Genomic DNA, 17,134 nt, shown 5'->3' with positions numbered 1-17,134 from the left:
GGCAGTGAAAGAAGCTCCTTAAATATTTGTTAATTTCTGGTATCTTCCCCATTCTAACATAAGTTCATAAGCATTACAACTGTAGTTCGCGCTAGCTCCTATTATTACCACTAAATCTGAACATTTAATTTGCCACGTTCTCATATGGATTGACGGATACATTCCAAAACCAAGGCTACTTGCAAATATTTAACAGAGTCAAGTAATGCAACTTGTGGTTTTCTTTTTACTCTTTTCCTGTTAAGTTCGATATCAAATCCCATCCTTAGGTTGACATCTCTGATCATCGATTTCCCTTATTATAGCATATAATGTCATGATATAGGTTCATCATAAGGCTTGTCGAATCTTTCACTTTTGTCTGTCGGTTTCCATTGAAACACAAACGTTGTTTAAAGCATAAAGATGTTGTAATCCCCTCTTTGAAGTCTGATATTTCCTTGTGGTAATATGTTATTGCTTATTCAGTCTGCTATATTCATGTGATAGTATGTTATTGTTTTTAAGCTTAAAAGTCTGTCGGTTTTCTCATCCATTTATAATCGTTCATGTGAAATGACTCAATAGATAATGATTGAAATTTGTTTGCATAAATATTGACATTCCAGATGGAATCAATCCTATTATATATATTTACATAATTCTTGTTGAGAGAGGATATTAAACCAAAACACCAAGGAATTCACCAGGCTGAGAGCTAGATTAACGTGAATAAGATACAATACAAATCAAAAAAGAAAAAGGGTTAATTGTTCAGGCACCAAGAAGTCACCGGCCTGATGGCCTGATTATGGTGAGGTGTTGATGAACTTGTGAAAAAGAAAAGCAAGAAAGAAACCAGTAACCTATACATTCATACATAAACAAACTAATATATATATTTGCTCATGCATATTCTTGTTATGGTGATCTTTTGTTGCCAAGTCGTATGGCGTGTTGTATATCATGATGCTCAGTGGAAGGAATGATGTTTCCTGTCAAATCCGGGTAGGGAGAGCCTTTCTCATTGAAGATCGTGTGGGGATATATTGTGGTCCGAGGTTGGGAGGTAAAGCCCCTGACAATGTTTCGCCTCTCCCAAGATGTCGGTTATGCATCAGACAGAGTTAAGCCATGCAATCAATTGTTTATCGGAAACAAGTATTATCATTTTTATTTATGAGGAGGTAAGATTAAATTGAAGTATATCATTGTATTTTACTTTTATATATATGAATATTGAATATAATTATTTATCTAATCTTGAGAATTTGTCACAGATAAGAAATCGAAGGAAAAGAAATCCGAAGCCCTAATTGATTGTGTGATAGCTAGAACCTTAATTGATACAATGGTATTAGAAGCCCTAACTGAATCCGTGGTATTGAAAGCCCTAATTGAATCCGTGGTCGCAAAAGCCCTAAATTGAATCCGTCGTCACGGAAACCCTAGATAGAATCCGTCGTCGCGAATGCCCTAATTGAATTCTGTGGTCGCGGAAGCCCTAAGTGGTAAAGCGGTATCAAAAGCCCTAAATAAACCGATGGTAATTGATGCCCTAATTGGTAAGATGATATGTGATGCCCTAATTTAAATTATAGTTGTAATCATCAAATGAATTTTGAGATAGCAGTCGATTTGAGAAATTGTTAGTGTATTTGTGGACTAACCCGAATGGTTGCAGAAGCATACTTAGATGATTTTCAGTCTCAGTTTTCCAAGGTATGTGATTTCAATTTCTGAAGTAATTTCATTAAAAAGTTTTTCAAATATTTAGTTAAGAAATTTTGTTTAACTGACTTTAACGGTAATCTTCTTCACATGAACATGAATGATGTAATTGCCTTCTTATGAAATCGAAGTTATAACTGTATTCTATGCTTATGTTACATATTAGTTTAGACCCGAAAAATCCAGATGTTACATGTACCCTTAGGATTTGAGTGGACTGCGATGTTTGTTTTTGCTCCAGGATTGCTTGGGCACAAGCAATCTTAGGGAGGGCAGACAGTAATGTCCCCATTTTTGAATTGTGGCAGATTTGATGGATTCAGTCTATTATTGGGTCCTTGTAGGCTGATACTAGCGTTTAGAGGACCTTGTTGTGGAGTTATTAGGCTCTCCTATGGCCTATGGTGAGTTTTGGCTCTATTTTGAGGGACTTAATATTTACAGTAAGTCAGCAATTGGTTTTGATGAGGTCATATGAGTTAGAGGAGTTGAGTGATGCTATCAATTTTTATTTCTGGTTGCTAATTTTGGCTCCAAAAATCTTGGAGGAAACCTTTATTTTTAAGTCATCCCGTTAGGTTCATTCATCGTCTTTCTTCATTAGGATCACTCATGTGTTGTCAGATTTCGATTTTGATGCTTCTTCAGTCATTTTTGTAGGATGGATGAATTATAGTTATTATTCAACTAAATATGCTAAGGTTGTTATTTTTGTTGGTATTGTTTATTGGCCACCTTAGTGTCATAGATCGTTGGAACCGGGTTGAAAAGTTTGAAATCTTGGGCACAAGAAACAATGTCCTTGTGTTTCAGGGTATAATAATATGGTTGAAAAGGTCATTTTTGGGAGCCAAAGGGAATTTATAAATCGTATTATAAGTGTGAAGAAGAAGTTAAGAGTTGAATTGTGTCATAAATGTGAGCCCATTTGGAGAGAAAAGCATCCAATTGTCTATTGCTTTTTATTTCTCTTGTGAGGGTTTCTGAAGTTTGTGAATTTCAATCCACTGTTGAAGTATAATGGATTTGGACTGAGTTTCTTAGTGCCTTCTTGTACTGTTGCTACTGTGGCTGAGAAGTGAAGTGTTTGCTGAGGTGAAGCAGTCGAATTCAGGAAATTATTTTGACATCTTCCTTTACTGTGTTTACTGTGGCTGGGAAGTGATTATGTGCTGAAGAATTCCGACGGTTGGAAGTACTGATGTGTGTGCCATTTTAATATCTTGTTGGGCATTGCTATTTATGCTATTTGGTGTTTGTTTAATTTTTTATTTCGGCGGCTAGCACTTCTGCCATTAAGCGCACAATATTTCAGCTTATTGGTGCAAATTTCTGCCTGCGAGTTTGGTGAATAATTATTTCGTTTTCCAATGTCCAGCTTTCTGATTTCTAGCATTAACTGAGGTAATTTGGGAAGATTTTCCAACCCGAATTGGACTGCATTTAACAGCGATTGGATTAGCTGTGTGGACCTGCAATTTGGTTGTGATCAAGTGTGGAAAGTTGGTGTCTAACCCTTGCAATCGCTGCCCAGAACTTGGAACCACTTTGCTGCTATAAGTGAAAACCTTGTTAGGTGTTTTTATTCTCTGTTTGCCAACAATTTTGGGCATGGAGTTTCTTGCGTACTTGCAACACTACAGGTCAGCCGTATAGAGAATTGGTGAATGGGCATGCAAAATTCAAAGGATCATTAAAACTGCTGCAAATCGATCAAGGCTGGGAATCACCAAGTTCTTTAAATTTATGAATTGTAATTACCAGTTAAGCTGACGCTATCATTTGAATATCATTAAAATTGCTTGTTAATTCAAGGCTTCAGTATATTGTCTTTCCATATTGTGAGTTTTCAAGATTTATTTTAGCATTTGATATATTGTTTGAAAATACAAAAGAGTATATTGGAAAAGAAAGACCAAACAAAAAAGTGAAACATGTAATATAAAGATAAAAAGAGCATCTCTACTTTCATCAACATAGCCAGTAGAGCCAACTTTCACTCATTACAGTGAGATAAGTATTCTTTCTTGAATATCATTTTTTATTTTTGTAGTTAATCTCTTATTTATATCTCTCTATGCACTATAAGAGTCATTTGCCTTGTAATGCTCTTGTTCTTTTCCTTCGTCTCTATGACGATCTTGCAGGAAAAGAAGAATGGTGCATTAGGAATGTTGCTAAGGCTTTTTTGCAGGTGATGGTAGCATATGGGATGATGAAACAAAGTCAAGACAAAGGGGGCTCTTCATTAGAGGGAGCAACTAGAGGATTTGCTTAAAGTGATTGATGAGGATCTTGATTATATCAAATTCAAAGGGAGTTTGTCATTTCATTAGAGGCAACCTTGTACAAAGAAGTCAAGAGGTTGATGTATGTACCTGAAGCTTCAAAAGGGAATCATATTATCTTGAATGTCAGGTGTTGCCAAGCCTAAGGATAAATCCATAGTTTAGTACATTAACTTGTGTTACTAGGAATCAAGGTATGCTTTCGTGACAGAGGGAGCAAATAGAATATGCTTCAGTTGACTTTTTGAGGATCTTGGTCATACTGATTCAGAAGGAATAGACCATATCGAGATGGATTCTCTACTGATCAGAAAACTACAGCATCAAAGGACTATGATTCATGAGATGAAGTTCCATATGTGTAGACTAAAAGGCCTTTATGTGAATGCCTAAGCTGTAGATGGATACTTGGAAGTTGGAATGCTATCACTTAAGATCAGACAACCGATATTTTATTCAAGCCTTCTGCCAAAGTGAAGTTTGTAAATATTGAAGACAAGCTCGGAGTTATGGATATGAGCCCTTATAGAAAGGGAGCCTTGGCATCAGTGATTACCTGTGATGTACCTTAATGCATCTTTCTCTGTGAGAAAGAAGTTTGAGGTGAAAACCCTTATTCCACCCTCTAGGAATATTCATGGTGGACCCACCCTCTAATACAGTTCATGGTGAATGTCATGTGAGTTATTACCTGATCTTGTGAAAACTTCTTGAGAGGTGACTTTCAATAGAGTTTACTTGTGGTTACTATTGTAAGGTGATGATCTTAACAATAGTTTAATCTACTATCATGATGGATGTCATATGGATGATGTCTATGGAGATCATGATAGTGCATATCTCTTATGTAACTAAGTAGTGTTCATACTACTATAAGTTATACTACTGAGATATGGCATGGTGGATACTATGAGACATAATATCGATGCATACACCATGAGCAGATATATTCTCTGGTAGACATCATGAGACGTAATGTTAGTGCAAATACCAAGAAAAGATAAGTATGGTGATATCATATGGTTGATATTCTTGAGCATACCATACTCCTGATGTTACCATAAGGTAACATTGGTATACTATGTTGTTTATTTAGATAGAAATCGACCTCCCTAGCTAAAAGAGTGTTAATGATTGTAGCTTCGATCTGATGATTCTAATGGATGAAAATGTTTGAAAGGCCTATCAACCTTAAACATTTGATATCTATTCTTCTTTATTATTATCAGGAGCAAATATTATTATTGATCATAAATTATTAAGTTGATATATATATATATATATATATATATATATGTCGATATAATAAACATATATAAATTATTATTAGGTATATTTTATTTTTTATTATGATAATACATTGAGCAAATATCATTTGTGATGTATGTTAAAGCACTAACTAATATGAGTTAAGATATTAACAAGAGACATGTATATACGAGAGACATGTCTCTTCTATCATATACATATTCATCGAAAGTGTTAACTTGAAACACACAAAAATCAATAAGTGTTATTACAAGTTACAGCAGAGATATATCATACCATCTAAATTGGAAAGCATATCATTGACAGTATATTCATAAGGCCTAGGGGAAATGTTATCTAGCAATGAAATGCACTCATGAACAACATTAACGGATAGGGAAAGGATATTTAGATATGAGTAGAATCCCATAAACTTGATATTATGGAACATTGTGCATTTTTCACAAGAAATAATAAAATCACTTGTACATCATCCACTTGAGAATCCATCGTAATATGGAACAAACAATACAAGTAGATCTCCTGCATAGAATGTCCTAGCAATTGGCAGAGCAATAGACCCTGATGGCACTTCATCTTAATATTGTTACATGTACTGCTTCCCCAACCTTACAACTTAATAGTATTGAATTTCTAGAGTGCAGTATTGCTTTATCTATCTAAAATGTCATCTTGTGTGGGCTTAGTCTGCAACACAATTTATCCTACCATTTGTGTTGTTGTGATTGTTGACCATCACAATAGCTATCTATTTGAAAGAAATACAATTTTTCACCAAGCTAACCAGATACAAATTGATTGATGTCTTTAGAAATTACCATTAGCATAGGCATGTTGAGCATGAGATTCGCACAAAAATATCTTCAAGATGATCTGGGCCACCATTCGCAATAAGAGTTCCCAATTGGCATATAGCAAATCAGATTTCAATGGAATCTCTTTTTCAAAATCATTGATTCAAGATCATGCCACCATGCTGACCCATACCTGCACTGAACAAACAATATGCTATTGTTATCTAAATACTTAAGAATCAAGGGAAAAAAACTGCAACTGTGAAGCCTTGCCAGGTAATTGTTTGATGTCATTAATATATGAGAACCCATCAAAATATGGAACAGACAATACAGATAGATCTCCCACGTAGATTGTGCTAGCAATTAGCAGAACAGACCCTGATGGCACTTCATCTTTAAATTGTTGCATGTACAGCTTCACCAACCTTACAACTTAATATTATTGAATATCTAGAGTACATTATTGCTTTATCTACCTGAAATGCCATCTTATGCAAGCTTAGTCTACTACAGAATTTATTCTACCATTTGTGTTGCTGTGACTATTTACCGTCACTATAGCTTTCTACTTGAAACAAGTACAATTTTCCACCAAGCTAACTAGATGAATATTGATTGATGTCTTTAAAAACTACCACTAGCATAGGCATGTTGAGATTGTGATTTGCACAAAAATATCTTCAAGATGATCTGGGCAGTCCCTTCACCATTGGCGACAAGAGTTCCCACTTGGCATATACCAAGTCAGATTTCAATGGAATCTCTTCTTCAAAATCATTGATTCAAGCCCATGCTTACCCATACTTGCACTGAACAAACAATCTGCTTATGTTATCTAAATCCTTAAGAATCTAGGGGAAAAAACTGTAACTGTGAATCCTTGCCAAGTAATTGTTTGATGCCATTAAGGCAGGGGTCCCATGAGAGGGCTGGGGCTTTATTTTAGGAAAGCGAGCTCCAATGCGAATTTTTTTGGGAGGTTAAAGGATTATTTAGATTCTAGAATATTTTCCTCCAAAATAGGAGCGCCTGTTTTTAAGACCTCTTAATTTTTGTGGGTGAAAATGGGGTGGAGCTGGAAATAACCCCACTGGCTTAGAAAATAATTATGCCACATGTCAACAATCTGCTCATTTTTTTCCAAACAAAAAAAAAAAATATTTAAAAGAAAGCAAAATTTTTACTCTTTTTTTAATATTTTAAATTTAAAATCTCCCCAACTTCCTTGGATTTAGGAGCTGAAATCTTTAGGCTACAATACACTATATGATTCATGGGACCACTCACCTTTAAACATTCCTAACATATCTCAGTGGACACTGTTCTATTTTTCAGGAAGCCCCCCTCCATTGGACCCCAGCCTAACTGATGTGGACCAACTGATGACGACGAGACAAACAGACTGTACCCAGGAAAAAGATGATACAAGAAGTCTACAGCCATCAACATGGTATCGTGTAGATATCACCCTCATAGCAGTGACAATTCTGAATGGTTGGCTAACGGCTGTAGTATCAGCCCTGCTGACAGGTTAAGAGTGTTCCCTTAGTCTCTGGCTTTCTTGTGCCCAAATTTTAAAGCCTTAAACTCACATTTCAAAGAGAAAAATGATGATGTCAATATTATCATTAAAAATAATTTGTTGCAAAATCAAAATGAAGGCAAACTGCATTTCCAAAGTATTGAAATTCTTCTTGCAAATGTCAGTCTGAAATTATTGATCAATCTCAACTTGAACGATAAGTTACGATGTTGGGGTCAAGTGTATTCAAACACTGGACTTAATACTGTATAGGATGCACAGTCCAAGAAATTAAACCAATGGAATAGATGATTTAGTGAACCTAAAATGAAGAAAAACAGACCCAGATAGACGAAGGATCCAAGGAATAGAATGGAATTTTAAAAAGAAACCTGAATTTGTAGGCTGCCAAACATCCCTTACCATCTTTTAGTTCATTATGTTGCAGCACAAACATTAACTGATGAAATCATTGAAATGTAGTAGGGTTGTACAGACTTAATCATTAAGAAGGTGCACAACAACGAAGTTTAAAGTTCTGAAAACAACTCAAATGGGATAAGTATGAAAAAGAGCTCATAGAACCAATGGACAGGTGAGTTGTACATACAGAAGAATATATGAAAAAGATGATATCCTCTACAAAATAACTATTTAGTAATTTACTAAAACATGCAAAAAGTATCAAGCTTCGCAACATGTTTCGGTCTAAAGGTTCAGATTACAACCAGTATTGTCAATAATGGTCAATATTGAAACACACACAAGCAGGAAGTAGATGTTAATCTTGGTAACAGATAAGAGAATGTGTTAACATGGAAAGACGGGTGACAGAAAATGGAAGTATATGCTCTTTAAAGAAAGGTTAACAGAAGACTTAGTGGAAGAAGATGAAAAAGGCAAGGAAGACAATGCTGAAAAACAAGAAGATAGACTTCCCAATTATACTGTAGGATTTGATATGGGGTGTGTAAAACTATAAAATTTGTAAACCCTAAATGTCATAAATTTTGAAGAACGATGAGCCATCCTTAGTCTGTGTTGAACCAGATCAGAAGCATGTTACTTGGTGATACCATTAGAATTATTTTTTAAGCATATAAAGATCTTCCAGAGTCAAAACAGTTTTAAAAGGTTCTTTCTAAATTTCACCTCCATAAAATTGAGTTACTTCCTAGTGGTGTCAGTTTGCAGGTGACCGAACATACAAGATGAACCTGAATTATCAATGCAGAAAGGGCATATGCAATAAATTAATAATATATTAACCTGTATCATATCTAAAGTCTCATAGTTGTTTTTAGAATGTTGGACGATACTCAGCTCAGAATTGATCTCATTTTTCAATTCTTGAGGAAAAAGATGCCTGAAATAGCACAAGTTCATTCTTGATGCAATGCAAGGCTGGTTGTACCCCACTTGGAGGTGACCTAGCCCCCAGCAAATCACCACACAACAGAAGATAAGCAATATCACAGAGATTCAGATCCAAAACAACATATATTCTCATAATATAATCATAAGATTTACATCCAACATGCCTGGCTGTAAGGTCTTCCAGGATACAACCATTACAAAGAAGAATGGAACACAATCCTCATATTCGAGGATCCAACTCCTAGCCATCATCCCTCGAGATGCTCCTAGCTACTCCATACTAAATTGAATCACTCTAGACATCACAATACCCTTTACTTATACTAAACCAAGCCACAAGTCAGCCAGACAAGATTACATTAAAAAAACGCTCACATTAAATAAGCACTCAAGCCACCTCAGCCTAGCAGATTAAATAACACTTAGGACAGGCCCCAAGTTTACAATCATAACTAACTCATAAGATAAAATTAGAGTACATGGCCTTATACATAGGCACACATGCCATCCAATGATCCACATCTAAGATCGCACAAGTCAACTCCCACGGATCAAAGCTCGAAGAAACAATCATTAAAGTCCACCCAGGAAATAAAGAACACATTACAAACAGCCACCAAAAGAGCTCTAACTCCAATACAATAACTCAAATCATCATGTGCACATAGGACAAGGTCCATAGAGAGGATAACCCTAACCGCACAAAACATAGGGTCCACAAAATCCAAGCTCGATGCTCCAACATCAGATTCCCGGGGTAAATCGAAAAGTGTGTCCCACACTTTGATGCCAAAAGAAATCTCTGAACTCAACTTCATCTTCACCAAAGGTTTCCAATTCTTCTCAGACAAAAAAACAAATCTGCACATCAACCATCTCTGCTACATCCATTCAAATATCAAAATCATAAGAATCTAAACAACCCAATGAGCATGCTCACTCCCAGGAACAAACTGAACATCATAATGCTTCACCAACAATTCCTGTAACTGATCACAACCAGCAATAGTAACATCCTCAAACATGAAATTCATGTCAGCAAAATCATGTTAACTCCAAAACCAAATCTACAATAGTAGAAACATGTAAATCCTCAACCGTATCAACCACAAGAAAATCCCCATCAATAACATGTAGATCCTCAACCACATCAGCAATAAATGAATCCACATCATGTAAATCCAACTCCACATCAATAGCGACATGCATATCATCAACACATTGATCCATGTTCATATCAGCAGCAATAGAATCCCCAACCATATAAGAAGCAACATGTGAGTCCAAAACCATATTCACATTAGCAGCCATATGTAAATCCAAGTCAACCATATTAGCAATAACTTGTACATCATCAATCATTTCAGCAGCAACATATAAATTCAGATCAGAAACCATATGCAAATCCATGTCCATATGTAAATTCTCATTACCACAAATGCAAATCTCATTATCAGCAATCTCATTGTCTACAATAAGATGCTTTGCAATTTCCATATCAGATCCATACATCTGCTCATGAAAATCAATACATACCTCATCATCTTCAACAAAGTCAACCTTTAACTCTTCCTCATCAGCAAAGTGTCTTCTCCTTTGAACCATCCTTCTAACCGGCCAGACAACTCTCTTTCTGATTGGTAGATGCCAACTCAAACAAAACTCCATCACCTCTTCAATTCTCTAATTGAGCTTAACCCAAAACTGATCCAACTTATCCATTAGGTTCCTCTCAAAGTGCAACTATCTCACATTGGCGATCTAATTGCAAGACTCCAGTTGCCTCACACTCGGCGATCTACTTTCCATCTTTGCAACCTGCCACAATTCGGCAATCTATTCACTCAAGGAAAGCTCCATCTTGTCACATCAAGGTTTCACAACCAAAAATATCCATATGCGAGTTCTCTGCAATTGCAAGCCAGAACCACAATCTACCACCTCACAACAAAGAGATCTAGGGCTCCACAGACAATCTAAAACCACACAACTAGCATAAGTTTGAATTCATCTCTGATATTGTTTGATGTAGTGCAAGCTCGGGTGTACCCCACTTGGAGGTGACCTGGTCCCCAGAAAATAACCACGCAGCAAAAGATAAGCAATATCACAGAGATTCAAATCAAAAACAACATATATTCTCATAATGTAATCATAAGATTTACATCCAACATGCCCAGCTGAAAAACCTTTCGGGTTATGACCATTACAAAGAGGAATGCAACTCAATCCTCATACACGAGAATCCAACTCCTAGCTATCATCCTTCAAGACGCTCCTAACTACTCTAGATATCACAACACCCTCTACTTATACCAAGTCGGCCTAACATGTTACATTAAATAATCACTCAAGCCACAAGTCAATGTAGTAGATTAAATAACACTTAGGACAGGCCCTAAGTTTACAATCATAACTAATTCATAAGATAAAATAAGAGCACGCAGCCTGAGACATAGGCCCACACGCCATGCGACAATCCACATCGAAGATCGCACAAGCCAACTCCCACAAATCGAAGCTCGCGGAAACAATCTCCAAAGTACACCCAAGAAATAAAGAACACATTACCAGCAGCCACCAAAAGAGTTCTAACTACATTATGATAACTCCAATCATTATGCGCACATTGTACATGGTCCATATAGAGGTCCCAAACATAACCCTTACCGTGCGAAACATAGGGTCCACAAAATCCAAGCTCAATGCTCCTGAATCAATTCTTTGACAAATTTTAGGAAGATGAATTTGTAGTAGAAAGGCTATCTATGCATAGCATTTAATAAATCTTTAGATTGGTAGGCAAAATCCTACAACACAAGGGTAAATTGTGAGCCTCTCATTTGGGAGGTCTTGGGTTCGAGTCTACTCAAGCTTAACACTTAATAATAATTTATGTTAGCAAATAATAATGACAAAGATCTACGCTTAGGCACCTATCAGAAAAAAACTTTAGATTGGTCAATGAACAGACATTCTCTTTGTTCCCACAAAGAATGTCAAACTTAATTTTCAGCTCTTTCTTGGTTATAGGTCAACTAATGTGAAATAGGAGATGTATGTAAAAGTGTTACACGATGCACATCCATGTCAATGTAAAGGAAAAAAAAAGCTCTCGTTCAACCCAAAGAAGTGTCCATTCCCAGAAACTTATCAGAAGATCCTTGATCGCAAAGTGATGGGGAGATATTAAAAGAGTGGAGGTATAAACAAGTGGTTAGAGAATCTTCCTCATTCAAAAAAGAACATGGTCGTAAAATAAATGAAATGAACACAACTATATCCATCTATTCACTTTGAAGACAATGATTTTTTTTCTTAAACATAAAATAAGACAAATAGGAGTAAAACTAAATATATTACCACAATTCTTGAGCTAATCAATATGTTGTTTCTGGATATGATCGTCCTAATCCTTTTAGCATCAATTTTTCGGATCACACTCTATGATCCATCATTAGGATGATAGAGAGCAGTAGGATCATACTGCTCTCTATCATCCTAATGATGGATCATAGAGTGTGATCCGAAACATTGATGCTAAAATACTAACACAATCAACCAGAAGCAGCATACTGATAAGACAAACAAATGATTAAATCTAAATCTAATCATTTTTGTAATTCATATGAAAACGATGTTGGTGTCATCAAGAATATTTGCTTTAATACATTATTTTTAGAAAATCAATTAAATTAGAAAAGCATCCTTCTGTTGCATCGCCTTGAAGTCTAACCCTCCAAAAGTTGATAATTTGAGAGCATGAAAAAAGCCAAAAAATGCAGAGAGAGTCAACTTTATTCTTAAGATTCGATCTAAACTTTTGCAATAGTGTCTCGATAACTAGAGCAGCAAAGAGTCAAGCAAGTCCCGCTGATTCGACTATATGAATTTTCCTACATCCCACAGCACTAGAGATTGAAATTATATGGTATCCAATAAATATTTCAATCCTCAGAACATACACAGACCAGTCTTCCTAAGAAAAAGCCTGGTCTAAAAATCAACAAACACATCAAAACCCATTTTCATAAGACCCGTTGAATTACAATAACTGCATTGCATGCAACTAATACGTTCTTCAATTTTAGATTGTCGATATGAGCCGAGAATTTCAAATTGGAATGATGAAACGAAGACCAGAATATCTATATTCCATTGAAATGATCCTGTGAATTAAAAGATGTCTATATATAGCAACCAAATTTGGTACAAGTAGGGGGTGAATCGATACTTACACGTCTAATTTGAGGGAACTGTCAAGAATGGCGGGATGCTTTGGAGGGTTAAGACTTTTGTTTGGTTGTAGTAGAGGCTACTAGAGCATTTTTTTTGTTTGTCCGTTGGTAATTATTTTAGCTTTAGGGTGTCTTTATTTCACTGGTTCTCGTCTTGAGTCGTTTGCTTTTGTCGAGAATGAGGACTGCATTCAATATTTACCGAGTGATCCCGCCGCACGGGATCGTAAATTTCATTATTGGCTATGTAGAATTAGTAGCGTGCAATAATTAGGCTAATAGTTAGGTACGGTATGTGTTATAATCGGGCATTGGTAAAAAGTTTAGGGTCCCTTTGGTTTGGAAGGTGACACGAACTGGGTTTTTCAAAATTTGGATTTCAAATTTTTTGCGTTTGTTTCAAAATTGGTAAAATGGAATTAGCATACAAGACTTCCAATTTTGCCTCAAAATCAGAGTTTCCAACTTTCTGCTAGCAAGTATGAATTAAATATCAAACCCTAATTATGATTTTTAAGGAGTGTAAAAACAATAAATTGGACTACTTTTTAAAATTTTCCTTCAACAACTCCAAGCTTACGTGTAAAAATGTGTCTTCACATGCATCTTCTGAGTGAAACAAACGGCTCAAGTGAAATCCCAAAAATCGGAATGAAGATTTGCAAAACCTTCATTTGGCTAAACCAAGTTTTGTAGAAATCCTAGGTTTTTAAATTCTACGAACCAAATGGACCCCTAGAGATTTGAAATTTGCTTATGTAAGAAAGATTGAATGTATAGGGTGCAATGATGATTAACATTGACAAAGTTATGTAAAATGTCATTGAGTATAAAAACATGTTAACACAATGATAGAGAAATTATTAGATAATAAGATTCTATGTGGAAAAATTAGAATATTTATTAATCGGGTAGTGTGATATATTTGCATAAGCTTATGAATATACACATAATTTCTTTTCAAGACCATCATATTAAAAAAATTCTTCATTTATTTACAAAAAAAATAAGAAAAACATGTCAAATGCATAGTTGCGATTCAATATTATTTGAGTGTTAGTCAAATTTCAAATATTTTATAAGCATTTGTTAAATTCTACATTGTTTTTTTTCGGAAAAAAAAAATTTCTCCTTTTCATTTATCTCTCGTATACATGTAACTTTACATGACTTTACATGTAATACTATAAAACATAGTTGCACTACCTTGGGGGACATGGGGGATGTTTGAACAAGGGGACAGGTTTCTAGGCAAGGGAGACGAAGGGGCCTTAATTTAGGAACAATAGGGGAGATAGTGACAGGGATGGGATGGGGATGGGGATGAGGGTGTTGTATATACTATATGTTAAAAATTAAAAGTACACCAATTCAATTGAGAAAGGGAGAGGGGGTGAATCAGTTGTATATTTTATCCAACTTAAACTTAAATTATCAAATCTAATTTCAATAATCAGTAATATGAACAATGGCAGCAGATAGAACATGCACAATGACACGATGATTTTTTAACCAGGAAAACCCTTGATTAGAGAGAAAACCCTAGTGGGGATGGTACCCACAAAATGATGTACTAATATAAAAGTTTCTTCTAAGAGGGTATGACCTTGTTAGGAGTCAAATTACATACAATCAATACATATGAGTCCCTATTAGGAGACTTTAAATCCATATTAGAAGATTTAGCTATGTCGGGAGCAATATGGAAGACAATTGAACCCACTATCCAAATTGCTTCAGAACTGTTACACAAAACATATATCTAGGATAACATATCGCAAGTAGTGAACTAACGAATACAACATCTTTGCCAATATAGCTCCTTTGAAGTTCTCAATCCAATCTCAACATCATCTATTGCTTTGCTCTAACCAAATTTGTGTTGAAACTTGATTGAAAATATCATTGGAAAAGAGCTTGTTAAGAAGGAAATTGTTGAAGATTGTGTGTTTCAATCATTGTTTTGTCACTGATGTCAAACCTACTATTTGTTGGTAAGACAATTGCTTATAAGATTCAAGTACTATCACTTAATTGATTGATGAAGAGGATTTGATCAATAAGATGTAACAAAAGCACCTAGAGGAAAGGTTGAGTTATGATTGTGTAATGAAGTACAAGGATCAGTTAAGACAGTGATGACATGATAAATTGATGATCTACTTAAGGTTACAAAATAGCTGGCTACACTTAGAAAGTTTACAAGAATGAGTTAAACAAAGTTTGTCTGCTAAGCTTGACCAAGTGGATAGTAGGTGCTGAGCAAAGTTAGTGCAAGCTGAGCAAAAATTTAGTTGGAGTCGAGTGAAAGCAAATTCTAGTGGATGCTGAGCAAGACAGTTGATGCTGAGTAAATTTCAATTGATGTCGAGCATTAGTAAAATTTAGTTGATTGTCGAGTAATTTTACAGTTGATGCCAAGTAATGCAGTATGTGTCGAGCATCAAAAGGTTGATAATGTCGAACTGTTGCATTATGATAAAGATCAAAGATTCGCCAAATCTAAATCAACAAGTTTGTTTTCTTCGAACTTGTGAACTAGGAGGAAGATAAGATTGATTAGCTAGCGGCACAAAATTTGATATAGACTATTTTTAGGGGAACTCAAATGGATTCTAGGAGAAGTTTCTAGAATAGACAAGATACGGGGTAGATACATTGTATCCTACCTAATCCATCCAAAACCCTAATTTGAACGATGGATAATAAGTAGGAAAAAAATTCTAATTTCCTTTATATAGGAATGTCTAGTCATGAAGCAAAGAGGTCAAAGAGGTTGGTGTCATGTGCGAGAACCCAAGGAGGAGAAGGAATTAAGGGTTTTGCTTCATCAAGTGACCCAAGAGAAGTGTTTGCAATGGCATACTAAGCAAGAAGGCTTAGGGAGATGAATGCTTGAAGGGTGAACAAGCTGTAAGAGCTGCAAAGAATAAAAGCCAAGCAAAAATAAGGACTAAACAGAGATCTGTAATCTGCAAGTGAAGTTGTAAGTTATATTAGATCAAAGCTCTATTGTTACTCTCTAACAATTCTATCAGTCTAGGGTAAATCCTTTGGATTAAGGTTGACCTAATAGTCATTGGAAAATCCTTTAACAGGGTGGTATTCCAAGTGAATGGCCTAAAGTCCTCTAACAAAGCTCACTTTTAACAAGGTGACTGAAATTCCTTAATCGGGTCACATTTAACAGTGTGTATTGTAACCTTTAACAAGGTTGGCCTTTCACAGGACATCACTTCAAAAGAGTGAAAAGGAGTAGAATGTTACTGGTGATTTTTTCCAAATTGAGTTTTCACATAAATCATTGTGTCAAGTGTGCTAATGAATGTGTTGTGTTTCATGTTTTACATTTTTGCAAGTTGATTTGACAATAACATACAAGTTTTAGTTAATACATAATGAATGAATGCACGGGTATGAATGTTTTATGGGTTCGCTGAATTATGAAAAAGTTTTATTTTATACATCCGGACCTTGAATAATTGATTCTCCCCCCCCCCCCTCTTAGTTATTCTAAAGTAATTCCAACAATTTGCATCCTCGGCATCAATACATCAATACAATTTCACACTTCCAACCAAGGAAACAACATTTCTTTTATACCTTGTCCTAAAAATTAATTGAGTAATCCTTGAGGGGTTTCTCAATATAAAATGAATAATATAGGACCTCAATATGATATTACAATTAAGTTCCACACACTACAAGACACTTCACAACTTCCAAAATAAATTCCAATTGCACAGTTGGTTGTTAGTGAACATATAACATATTACACTTTAGTGACCTCCATAGAATGATCTCTAGCACCTACTACTAGAAATATAGCATCACGAACATGTCTTCAACCATGATTTAGGCTTGCTTAACAAATACAATTGAATTACCAATAAACTATTTCTTACACATCAGCCTGCACCCAGTATTGAATAA

General features: G+C 35.4%; 1 protein-coding gene across 3 annotated transcripts in view; it reads right to left on the bottom strand.

Annotated features, from left to right (window-relative positions):
- The window catches only part of LOC149571367 (dual specificity protein phosphatase 1B-like), a 173,130-nt gene extending 159,657 nt beyond the window's left edge, over positions 1-13,473 (bottom strand). The window contains exons 1-2 of one of the 3 annotated variants that reach the window (XM_089812908.1): positions 13,202-13,473; positions 6,086-6,259 (exon numbers count right to left, since the gene is read on the bottom strand). The gene's annotated coding sequence lies outside the window, so the exon portion shown is untranslated. The remainder of the gene's footprint in view (positions 1-6,085; positions 6,260-13,201) is intronic. The other 2 variants (XM_089812909.1, XM_089812907.1) reach the window with 2 other exon arrangements.
- Between the last annotated feature and the right edge of the window lie 3,661 nt (positions 13,474-17,134).

Source organism: Cupressus sempervirens, chromosome 2, assembly GCF_028749045.1.
Source record: "Cupressus sempervirens isolate cs-2001-9-10 chromosome 2, ASM2874904v1, whole genome shotgun sequence".
Lineage (NCBI taxonomy): Eukaryota > Viridiplantae > Streptophyta > Pinopsida > Cupressales > Cupressaceae > Cupressus > Cupressus sempervirens.
The sequence above is the reverse complement of the archived record's forward strand: the minus strand, read 5'-3'. Positions and strand labels throughout refer to the sequence as shown.